This window comes from Triticum urartu, chromosome 2A (genome assembly GCF_056163025.1).
Source record: "Triticum urartu cultivar PI428250 chromosome 2A, HENAU_Tu73, whole genome shotgun sequence".
Taxonomy (NCBI): domain Eukaryota; kingdom Viridiplantae; phylum Streptophyta; class Magnoliopsida; order Poales; family Poaceae; genus Triticum; species Triticum urartu.
Genome location: NC_141874.1, coordinates 743,521,011 through 743,533,041, shown reverse-complemented (window position 1 = coordinate 743,533,041; position 12,031 = coordinate 743,521,011).

Sequence of the window (12,031 nt, the reverse complement as noted above, 5' to 3'; positions counted from 1 at the left end):
TTCCATTGCTCATATCAAGCAGAGATATGCTCACATCTGCATATTTTTGATAGACTGAATGGTCGCTGACGGGTGTCGTGCCTCTCCTCAGTCAATCTTCCAAGGTTGCGACTATGAGCACGACAGTCTCGTCGATTGCTTGGCAGCCCCCCGTCTGCGCACCTCTTTAGCGGTGGAGCAGCGAAGTCGGCTCGACAAGAGGCAACCACAACAACAGTTTAAGCTGGGGAGATAGCAAGTACCAACAGCTGTGCCACGAAAGGTCCTTCCTCCTTCCTCTGCCCATACTCAATTCATTCAGTTCTAGGTGGGTTTCAGGAATGCATGGGGAATGCAAGAGATCCATGCTTTAAATAAGAACAAAGGGCACAAGTCATTCTCCAGATCAGTGAAGGCCTCCTGTGATATCCCTAGCATGCATGTTCTTTCATTCCCTCGCTTCAGTTTCACATACATAGGGTGCACCTATGTTAGTCATGTACACCACCTCTGTATGATTAACCAATGATAGTCTCTGTTATGGTGCAGCTTTTGAATTCTGATCATGTTTAATTTTCTTCGTTCAAGCTGATGCAATGTGCTATACTATTTTCTTTTTTCAGGTATATACCAAAGAGTGAAGAAAAACCCTCCTTCAGTTTGTTTCAGTGTTGGAATCATCTACCAACCAGGCATATGGTTAGAATTTGTACTATGGGATAAGGTTGACAAGACTGTTGATAAACATAGAGTATACTGACGAATTAGTATTCCTATTAGTATCAGCATTCCCTCGCTTTATAAGAATCATTTAATATTAGTTTTACAAGTAATTTATATAGTGCATTTATAGAGGAATCAAACAAGCATAGGAGCCAGAAAATAAGAATGTCATAGTTCTTCATTTGGAGGTAGATCCGAGCATCACATGACTTATTTTTAATTTCCTTTATGATTGATAAAGAACATTGGTTTGTTTCATATTCACAGACGACACACATGCTGGTTAGCAATTCACGCTTAGTTTACAATGTGGCCAGTGATTATTTTGGAACAGTTCACTGTCCCTGATCTAATTTTTTTCATTATTTTACTTTGACAGAAAATTCTGAGTTATCAATCATCTTATGCCTTTCTGCTCGGCCTGACAATTGCAGTGAAGGTATTCCCGAAGAAATATAATAGTGGCAATTACTACCTAGAGTCCTTTTCATTGCAAAAGTGAGTACTCCCATTATTCTAGGAGAAATTAGCTCAAATATGATAATGTGCCGATATTTAAGGTAAATTAGCTTCTACTCCCTCCATTCCAAAATAGATGACCCAACTTTGTATTAACTTTACAAAGTTAATACAAAGTTGGGTCATCTATTTTGGAACGGAGGGAGTAGGTACTAACAAATAAGTTCATGAACGTTCAACTAGAAACTCAAACTATTCCAACTTAATTAGCATGTAGGTCAAACCTGACTTGTCTTATGTGGGAAGGTTTCCTTACCTTGTTAGATTGTTGGCAGTGATATCTCATGTACGAGTACTGAATGGCCTTGCAAAACAAGGTGCCCTGCCTAGAATCTAGAGAGATAGTCAAACTCTGAATTTCCCTCTTGCCAGTATCTTTTTGTTTTCGTCAATTGCTAATCATATCAAATTTGTGAGAGCTGGAAAACATCAGGTTAGGTGTCCTTCCTTGTTCAAAGTTAATTGTCGTTTTGATATTACTTCAGAAGGATAATGCATGCTTTCTTCAACCGAGGGATGAGTAATCAGACGCTACTAACATGGACATTACAATTGTAAACTTTTTATGTACTATCTTAATTTTTAAACACTCCTTTCAGATAGCTTTCCCTGTTGGCGGTCCATTATATTTACATTGTATAAGTAAGCTGCCAAAAGGGAATGATAAAAGGAAACGACGTGCCTGTCATGTTTGACACGTTTCTAAAATTGTTTCATTTGTTTATGCGCATATAGCATATTAACAAGTATAAACTACTAGCAGGTGGCTACTCCATACAATTGGCCTATGACCTCTAGATGGTCATCAGCGGTGTTGCAAGTTCGCTAAAAAAAATTGAGTATTAGTCAGTACAATTTATATTAGGATGATATCGGGGTAGAAGCTCTTTTCCTGTTTTTCATGCATGGAGATAGAGAAGATCATGATACGATGCACATGATTTTGAGTGTTTTGAAGAATATTTTCTCAGTCTAACACGTACATTTTATTCACAGAGTTGTTTTGTGTTGAACTGGCTCGTGAGCTTTTGTTATATGTGCTGACCACATGAAGTTCCAAAAAACATTCTGACACAAGGGAAATATTGGGCGCTCTCACTAAAGCCTTCTTGCAAAATGGGTATGTTTGGGACTAAACAAAGATTCAAGCTAAGTCAGTTATTTTGTTCTTTTAGTTGGGTTCATATAGCTTTTAAAAACTATTCCTGTAAAGATATGTCACACATTTTTGTGAGTATAATTCTTCACACATTGTATCTAATGCCACTGATGGATCATTTAGACTAGATATTTTGTTTTCTAATGTCGTTTTCAACAGGAGCATACCTACGGTTATGCTAAGGGGGTGCATAGGACACCGGGTCAAAAAAAAATTTCTCCATAAATTGTATCTACATATAGTGTGCGACACCCCTGACATTATTGAAAATTATATGTGATTACATAGTGTGCGACACTGCCGCTGGTCCACTCCATCTCCGATGGCCTTTGGGCCATGTAGGTGTTGAGGCCCTCGGCCTCTCGCCATCCGGAGGGACCTCACTTTCGTTCTTGTTAGTTTCAGCGTCTTGGTTGGGACTGTGTGGCAGTGGCAATGTCCCTCAGTAAGAATAATCCCTCCCATGTTTCATCCCCGTCCTGATGGCGCGTCTAGTGTCATTCGAGGTCGTGTGAGGTGTGTCTCTGTCGGATCTCGCCAAATTTGGTCAGTACTGGTCTTCGGTGGATTTGTTCGGATATAGTCTTCGTTTGAGTGTTAAATAACAAGTTTGATCCTTCTGATCTATGACTTTTTCATCGACCATGGTTGCTACTCTGGTGCGCTAGTCCTATGATGCCTTAGCACGATGACTTTTCGACCGTCTAGTACAACAACGTTTGCCCAGCTCCGATGAGGAAGGGGCGATGATGGCGGCGCGTTTTTAATTCGTTTCAGTGCATGTAATCATCGCTAGGTGTTCCACGGACCTGGTTGTAATTTTTGTTACCTCTGATGTTCTTTGTAGTGTCATAATTGATTATGAATAGATAGGAAGTTTCTCCTGCGATAAATAAATAAATAGCACTGGTACCGAGGCGGTAAGTAGCCAAGTAGGGTGAATGTGCATGGATGGCCACGCAAATGATGAGTGTGTTGCACCCGCATGATCGATCGAGGCAGTAGCATATAGATATATCTGTGTAGCTACTAGGCAGTAGATCGATCATGTGTCGATACCGGCGTGGTAAACATGATGCATTTTGCCAGACGCTCTAATCATTTCTCACCTCCGAACGTCCCTTCGCTGGTGCTTACCGTGAACGCCATTCCACCCAGCTGAGCGAGCCAGCCGGGGGCAGCAACGACACACCGGAGGCGGAGGGGAGGCACGTCGCTTCCTTTGCCGGGCAGAGCAGTCAGGCGCAACCAAAGTACGCCAACCGCCTGGTCTGGTGGTGCTTCTCATGTGCCACTGCCCGCCGGCGCCAGGTTAGCTGCGCGTGTCGTGTGTCCCGGAGGCCGGAGGCCGGACGCGCCCACTCCGCATGACGCAGACTTGTTGTCCCGGAGGCTGCGACCATCACAAGCTAGCCGGGTGCAGCTGCAGCTCCAGTCGACGCGCGGGCGGGCTACTGCTAACTGCTAAGCGATAGCTACAGCCCCACCACAAGACTGAGGAAGCTTAATTCGTTTCGGCGCCACGCATCGCCGGAAACGTGGGGCGCCGGAGCCTTCCCCCCCGGCCTGTACCTCTCCACCCTTTCGCCCATCGACTTTGACCTGAATGGAGGCTGTGGGTAGCTTCAGAAGCAAACAACATATGGATAATGAGCCTGCATTAGCAACAATAAATAGATAATTATTGGCCTGGAGTCCAGGGTTCGTTGATGCAGACTAGACCGGCCATTTCGTCTGATGTCTACAGGAGGGAATCAAGGAAAGGTGCGTGTGGAAGCCTCAAGTGTGTAACCTTGGTTGAACTACATCAGAACCAGGCTGACAAGTTACCCAGTAAGATTTTCCAAGTTGAGATCAGCATTCCATCGCTTTGGAAAACAGGGAACAAAAAGGGTCAGCGCTTCAGAAAACTAACAAATACTACTCGTAACAGATGTTTCGGGCACCAAATTAAGCTCTGATGAGATGAGTCCATGGCCACATACATGCGGCCTGACAAGGTCCATGGGAGTGCTTCGGCGTCGTGTAGAGAGAGCGAGCATTTCAGAAATCCCATCACAGACGCGGTGCATTGCAGGAAGGAAACTGTATTTATCTGATCGAAGTGGACAGCGAACACCAACTCACGCAACCTAAGAGTTCTGCATCCATACACTCGCTCACACACGAAGAAATTCAGTTAAACGTCACAATCGGCACGCCCAAGGTTCCTTGTTTTCCTTTTTCCTTTCTAAAATCAGGTGGAGTGTGCTACGAATGTTCTTATCACTTTGCACATGTGCTAAACAATCAGATACCTTCAATGTGTGCCTAAGTACCAAAAGTGGCATAGGAATCTGTTGTGTAACGAAAGACCATACCGTTTTTCGTTTAGTTAAGCTGGTTTGGAATGCTAGCAAAGGTAGCAACTTGGTGCCAGATATTGGCCCGGTCAGCTCCGAAAACCAGAATTGCAAGGTTCAGACAAAGAAAACCGTGGCCGGTGGGTGATACAAGGACCTTTGCATGGAATCTGGGCAGAAAATTCAAGACCTGACTTTACTCAAAACAGGGGAGCAAATGGATGGAATTTCATTAGATGAGACACCCTGGGAGTAAGGTATATGAACAAAACAGAATTTCATTGGTGGCAGACACTAGGAGATAAGATATATGAACAAAACTAAGCTATTTACCTTCATCTACAAACAAGGGAAAACGACAATGCTGGCGCTACAGTCACCTGAATCCAGTGAAATTTTAGTGCTGACCACTGTTTGGGAAATGCTTTGATGCTAAATTTGCTAATGCGCCATGTTGATATAAGTAGGCACCGTGTTCTATTTTGGGCTTCGAGCTGGTTGATGGCTTATTTAAAAAAAATTAAGTAGATATAGACATCTTTCAATGCACCGATACCACAAGCCTTCATAAGATTCAAATTCAGCAAAAAAATAATAGGTCTCGTGGACTGGCAAATGTCCTTAACTTACCCACGAGCTAATCTTCTATGAAAATAACATTAGTGACACCAGATGATCAACCGCAACAAAGGAAAGGCCAATTGGTTATCATTGTCACTTAACATCATTTCCTTCAAGTAATGTTGAACGGCAATTCCCCTATAAGCTCCACTAATAGAGAACGGCTAAAACAATATACTACTACCAATATCATAGGAAAGCTATAAGTAACAGTAATGCAACTAGAAATGTTTATGGCAAGTTCGGCCCTACATTGTGAGATGTGCTGATGCTGAGAAGGCCTCGTAGAGCAATGACAAGTGTGTCATGTTTTCACTTAAGGCACATAACTACGAAAAGTTAAAGGAGAGAACTTCCCCCTCAACCTCGTTTTTAAATGTTTTGATGCTTGCCGGCAAATTAGAGTTAGCTCAGCGTATAATTGATGTTGTCATTCTTGTCGGCACAGTGCAAGCAACAATTTGTGCTCGAATGGTTGTTTCACTGCACCCGCGTACGAAACTGATGGTGACGTCACCAAGGAGAGAGGTGAGAGCAAGCTGGGGCGATAGCCCCTCAAAATGTTCCATACGTAGTTCGACGGTGTTGGCGGTAGCTCGAGTCGCTGGTCGCATTCTGGACAATAAGAATATCGAGGCGGCTCCGGCGAGCGTCCTCTCGTGCCATGCTTGAACAAGACATCCTCTTGCCTGACGCACAACGTCTTCTCGCCATTGTCAAACCAAACGCTAGTCGGTACATTATTGTTGGTGTAGTATGCGGTGAAGCTGTAGTGCAAATCCCAGCACAACTTTTTGTCGTCACTGTCGACCCACTGGTCCTGCGGTGGCAGAGACATAACCCATAACTGAAGAGTTGGAGGGAAGCCGGGCACTTTTACAGCGAGGCATAACCGCCCGCTCATCTCGAAGGCCTTCACCAACATATCCAAGGGATCATGTTCCAGTTTGACCCTCACAGCTGGGAGAGGGTATATGCGGTGCTTCTTGGTCGCCACGTCGACCACCAGGATCCCGCTAGGACGGCCTTTGGTCACCAAGTATAGCTTACCGTCGACGAGCACCGGGGGGGAGGTGTGCACCAGGGAGGAGCCGAAAATGCATGATCCTTGGCGCCACTCGAGCGACCTACCAGCGCCACCGCCTAAGGTGCACACACACCGGTTGATTTCCATTGGTGCCAAGGAGGAGAAGCGGAATAGCTTGTGCTCCTTGGTGGAAGGGCTGAACCCCAAGGCCAAGTGATGATAGATTGTGGGCTGGCACCACATATCCCCAAGGGAGACGCCTTGCCAAGTGTTGCTGTCTCGCCGGTGACAGGGTTGCGGATGAACGCCGGCGCATCGGAGATGAAGTCGAGGGCGAAGCATAGGAGGCCGTTGCAGACGTTGGAGAGGCTGTAGCCGCTGGGGATGGCGACGCGGCGAGGCATGGGTGTGGTCTTCGACGAGGAGACGCAGAAGAAACTGGCCTCGTCTGACCTACCGAGCTCGCGGCTCTCCATGACGAGCAAGGCCTCCGGCGGGGCGGGGACGTGGTCAGCGACCTCGGCCTCGGCGTGGAGTCTGCCGAAGGTGGGGTCGGCGACGACATTGCACCAGAGCCTGCAGACGCAGCGGCAGCGGGTCACGTCCCTGGTCGGCAGCTTGAGCAGGATCTCCCGGATAATGTCTGCGGATTTCAGCGGCGGAGCAGGTTGTCCGCTCATCGTCGAAACCAAGATCGGTCGACGACTGCTAAGCGGCGGCGGAACTCGATGAAACCGAAGGAAATCGAGCTGGACACAAAAAGTTTATATAGTACTAGCCACTGTTCAAAATATCTTCCGGTATGCCGATAAATCGGCCGATTTATCGCTTACCGCTGTCAGACCGATAAGATAAATTGGCCGATAAATCAGCCTATATGGCGATAAATCGGCCGATATGTCGATAAACTGGCCGATTTACCCCTTATCATGAGTCGATCGATAAGTTCCCGATAAGCGATATTCCTAACATTGGTACTAGCAGGTAGTACAAAACAAGACAGATCATGTACGATTGGACCCGCGGCTTGAACACAACAGGGCAACCGCCCTAGCTTTTGTCTTTTTACATCGCCAACCGACCTAGCTAGCTTGATTAACTAGGGATGGGAAACCGATTTAGAAGAAAAAACAATGGACGGGAAACCTTGATCAAATCTACGGTGACCTGGCCTCCTTCCATTGTATACGCTGAACTTCCTATATTATTAGGACGCCGATAACGCGCGTGCGTTCGGTACGAGGGATGACTCCACCAACAATTTTGTTCGGCGCCCCAGCCCGAACGCCACCTCATCGTTGGTCTTTTTTCTCTGAAAAACAGAAAAGAAAGCCCAGTATAAGAAAACAAATGAGAAAAGCCCGGATTTTTATTTCTGTGAAAAATAAAAGCCCACTTTTTTGCTGTGCTACGAAAAAGAAAGTCTGGGCTTTTTGCTGTGACCAAATTTTTTGCAATAAAACGGTATAAAAGAAAACAAATATGCAACACTACGAAAGTTGCCATCATGGCAACATATGCAAAAACAAATATGGCGAAAAAATGTTTCTGTAGACGCATTGAAAAATTTCAAAAATGAAGAAAACATCTGAAGTTGTAGTGATATCGTACATGTAATCACCATCGCAAAACAAAGTACAAAGGATCAAAAACTTTTGCCATGGGCAAAACAAATTTGAAGATCAAAACTTGTCGCGTTCTCAAACTAATTTGTAATTGTCATGGCAAACCATTCTTTCGATGGACATGGCAAAAGACACAGCGAACCATGGCAAAAAATGCTTCTAGTTACCATGGCCAAAAAAATGCTTTTAGTTGCCACGGCAAAAAACACATCTATAAAAAAAATACCAATTTTAGTTGCCATGGCAAGTTTGCCATGTTTTTTAACATCTTAATTAAGGCACTTTGTCATGTTCACCATGTTTTTAAACAACTTAATTAAGAGAAGTTTACCATGTTTTTGAAGATCTTAAGTTTGCCATGTTTTTTAACATATTAATTTGCCATGTTTTTTGAACATCTTAATTTGCCATGGCAAGTTTGCCATGTTTTTGAACATATTAAGTTGACATGGCAAGCTTGCCATGTTTTTGAGTATATATAAACTTTGCCATGTTTCTGAAAATCTTATGTAGCCATGTCAAATGTTTTTAGATAAAAAGGTGCCACGGAAAATGACATGAATTTTGTCGTATAGAGCCTTATACAGTATAAATTTGCTACTCTTTATGAACAAGGACAGCGATGAAAATTACCATGAACTTTGCAAGTATCAACTAAATTTTTGGCACGTTGCAAAAAGAAGAAGAAGAAGAAAAATTCCATGCTCATGGCAGAAAAATAAACAAGCTAAAATTTCCATGGCAATTTTGGAGATAGTGAACTTGAGTGAAAAATTGCCATCACAGCAACAAAATCATCACTATATAACATGCCAAGGTACATAATGTGTGAAAGTGCCCATGGCAAAAAAAAAGATTATATTGCCAGGGTCCATGCACTAAATTTGCCGTGATGTATGGACTAGACTTGCCATCGTTGTAAAGAAAAGAAATTTTTTCCATATTGCGAAAGAAGAAGAAAATTTTGCCATGCTCATGGCAAAAAATATGAGCTAAATTGCCATGGCAATTTTGGAGATTGTGAACTTGGGTGAAAATTGTCTTCTCAGCAACAAAATCATCACTACATAACATGACCAAAAAATGTGTGAAAGTGCCCACCATGGCAAAAAGAAGAATATATTGCCATGGCAATCTACAGATTGTAAATTAGGGTGGTAAGAAGAGAAGACTATATTTATCATCTCTAAAGCTATTACAGACACTACTACACACAAAAATGTGAAGTTGACATGACTGATTGTTAGATGACATGCATTTACTGATAGAATTAACAACAATTTACAGTAAGACTATTCTAACAAAAGAATCTGCTATGCCTCTACTGCGTCATGACATGGCAATTTGCAAATGAACTGACAAGATTGAAGCGAAGGGGATGAGCAATATGCTACATGCCGGAAGGGATCCAATGCCTTAGCAGTGCGTAGCCATGGGTGGTCGAGCTCGAGGAGGCATGAAACATATCTAACAAAAGATAAGCTCCTCTCTGCACTCATGCAGCTCCTTGTACGTCGCCGGAGCCCCCGGAGCACGAGCGCTTGAGAGCGCTGTGCTCCCACTACAGGAGCATCTTCCGCTCCTCTCCGTCGGGGCAGGCACACACGAGCTCCTCCGCCCGCTGTCTCCGGGCACGCCGCCGGAGCATCCACCCACACGAGCTCCTTTGCCGTGTTACTATAAAATAAAAAATCATGGCAACATTGACATGTTTTATGACAAGCTTATCTTAAAGTGACATGCACAGGTAATAAAATTAAAAATCATGGCAACATTGCCATGGATAAGAACCTAAAAGTAGAGCACGATTGGCCGTGCTACTCTTCTCAGAATTTGTCATGTACCGGTAATAAACCATTTTCAGAAAGTTGTCATAATGTTTGTAGCTGCACATGGCAAACTGGTATGGAAAATGAGGGATACACATGGCGGAACATGCTGTTTAGCTGTGAAAAAAGGGATTTGCACAAGAAAATGAAGACTAATATCGATGCCACACCCATATCCTTACTCACTGTATCAACAAGCTACTCCCTCCATTCCTAAATATTTATCTTTCTAGAGGTTTCAAATGGTGACTACATACGGAGCAAAATGAGTGAATCTACACTCTAAAATATGTCTATATACATCCCCGTATGTGGTGACCATTTAAAAACTCTAGAAAGACAAATATTTAGGAACAGAGAGAGTACTTGGAAAAACAAGAGAGGGGGTGCTCACCGGAGTAGGCTGTAGGCGGAGGAGACGTGGGGATGCGACGGAAGGTGTAGGATCCACACCTATGGCGGGCTCTTGCTGGCGCGTACGAGCATCTCCCTCCAGCACCAGATGGGGCGCCGGCACACCCGAGCATCAACTCCGGCCCAAAAACACTACGGCTTCACCAAGCGCACGGCCGCTCTAACCACCACCGTCGACATCGGGATGCCGTCGGCGAGACCTATCCACCGTCCACCACCACATGTCGAGGGGGTGGATGCAAACGGCCCGCACGAGCACCTCCGGCAGCTCTGTCCCACCGGAATCGCGGTACCACCACTGCGTGTGTGGGTTCCTCTTCTCGCCGTCGTCGACAAGGTCACGGCATCGAGATCCGACTGCCGCGTGACGCGCGCGAGCCTCCGGCTCCGAGCCTCTGCCTCTGCCTCCGCCCGTGCGCCGCTGAGAATCGCAGCCGGCAACAACGCCGGAGAACCGCCTGGAAAGAGAGAGGGAGGACTCGCCGCCGGGAACTGAGAGAGAGAAAGAGAGATGGGGACGAGTGGGTGGGAAGGAAGAGGATAAGGGCGTTGAGTGAGTGAGAAGAGACAGAGGCGTTCGTGACGGCTCGCTTATTTCGCGAACGTAATCATGCGCCGACGTGGCTAACTCCGGCTGCTCCAAGATGCGTGCAAATGATCCGGTGGTTTAGAGCACGTTCAGGCTGAAATCCATAAAACCTGACGTTTGGCTCTTATCGATTCCAATATTAAAAACACCAGCTCGGGGACCCTGCGTTTAGGCTTGTAGCTGCCTCATTAACATCTTCCAGTATGCTGATACTAAATAGTATCTTGTTACGTTGAAATCTACTCCCTCCGTTCCTAAATATTGTCTTTCTAGATATTTCAATAAATAACTATATATGAAGCAAAATGAATGAATCTATACTCTAAAACATGTCTATATACATCCGTATATGGTAATCCATTTGAAATCTCTATAAAGACAAATATTTAGGAAGGGAAGGGGTAGCGATTTCTCATGTTTGATAAAATACAAGTTTTTTTCTCAATGAGCCCACCAACTATTGTGTTATTGAAACCACAGCGGTAGCAAATACTATAAGCTTGTGTGTATAGCATTTTCAGATTTTATTTAGGCGTGGAAATAATATTTTCACTCGAAAAGAACATAAAGGGATCCATAGAGCTCGGCCACCATATGCACTTTTGGGGAGAAATAACATTGTTCATGTACACATGGAACTCTAGATGTAACCGAGCTTAGGCTTTCCTCCTCCCGTCGGCGCCACCGCCGTCCATCCCATCTCTGATGATCTTTGGGACATGTGAGTGCAGAAGGACCTCGGCCTCTCGCCAGCGGGAGGGACCTCGCGTTCGTTCTTGTTAGTTTCAGCGTCTTGGTTGGGATATGTAGCGGTGTCGATGTCCCTCAGTATGAATAATGTCTTCCATGTTCTATCCCTGTCCCGATGGTGCGTCTAGTGACATTCGAGGTCGTGTTAGGTGTGTCTCGGTTGGATCTCGCGGGATTTGGTCAATACTGGTCCTCGGTGGATCTGTTTGGATCCATTCTTCCTTTGAGTGTTAATAACAAGTTTGATCCTTCCGATCTACGACTTCCTTCATCAGTCATGGTTGTTGCTCTGGTGCACTATTCCTGTTGTGGTGCCTTAGCACGATGACTTCCCGATTGCCTGCTAGTCTACTACAACAGGGTTTGCCCGGCTCCGATGAGGGAAGGGCAATGACGGCGGTGCGTCTTCAGCTCGTTCCCGTGCTTGTAATCATCGCTAGGTGGTGCACGGACC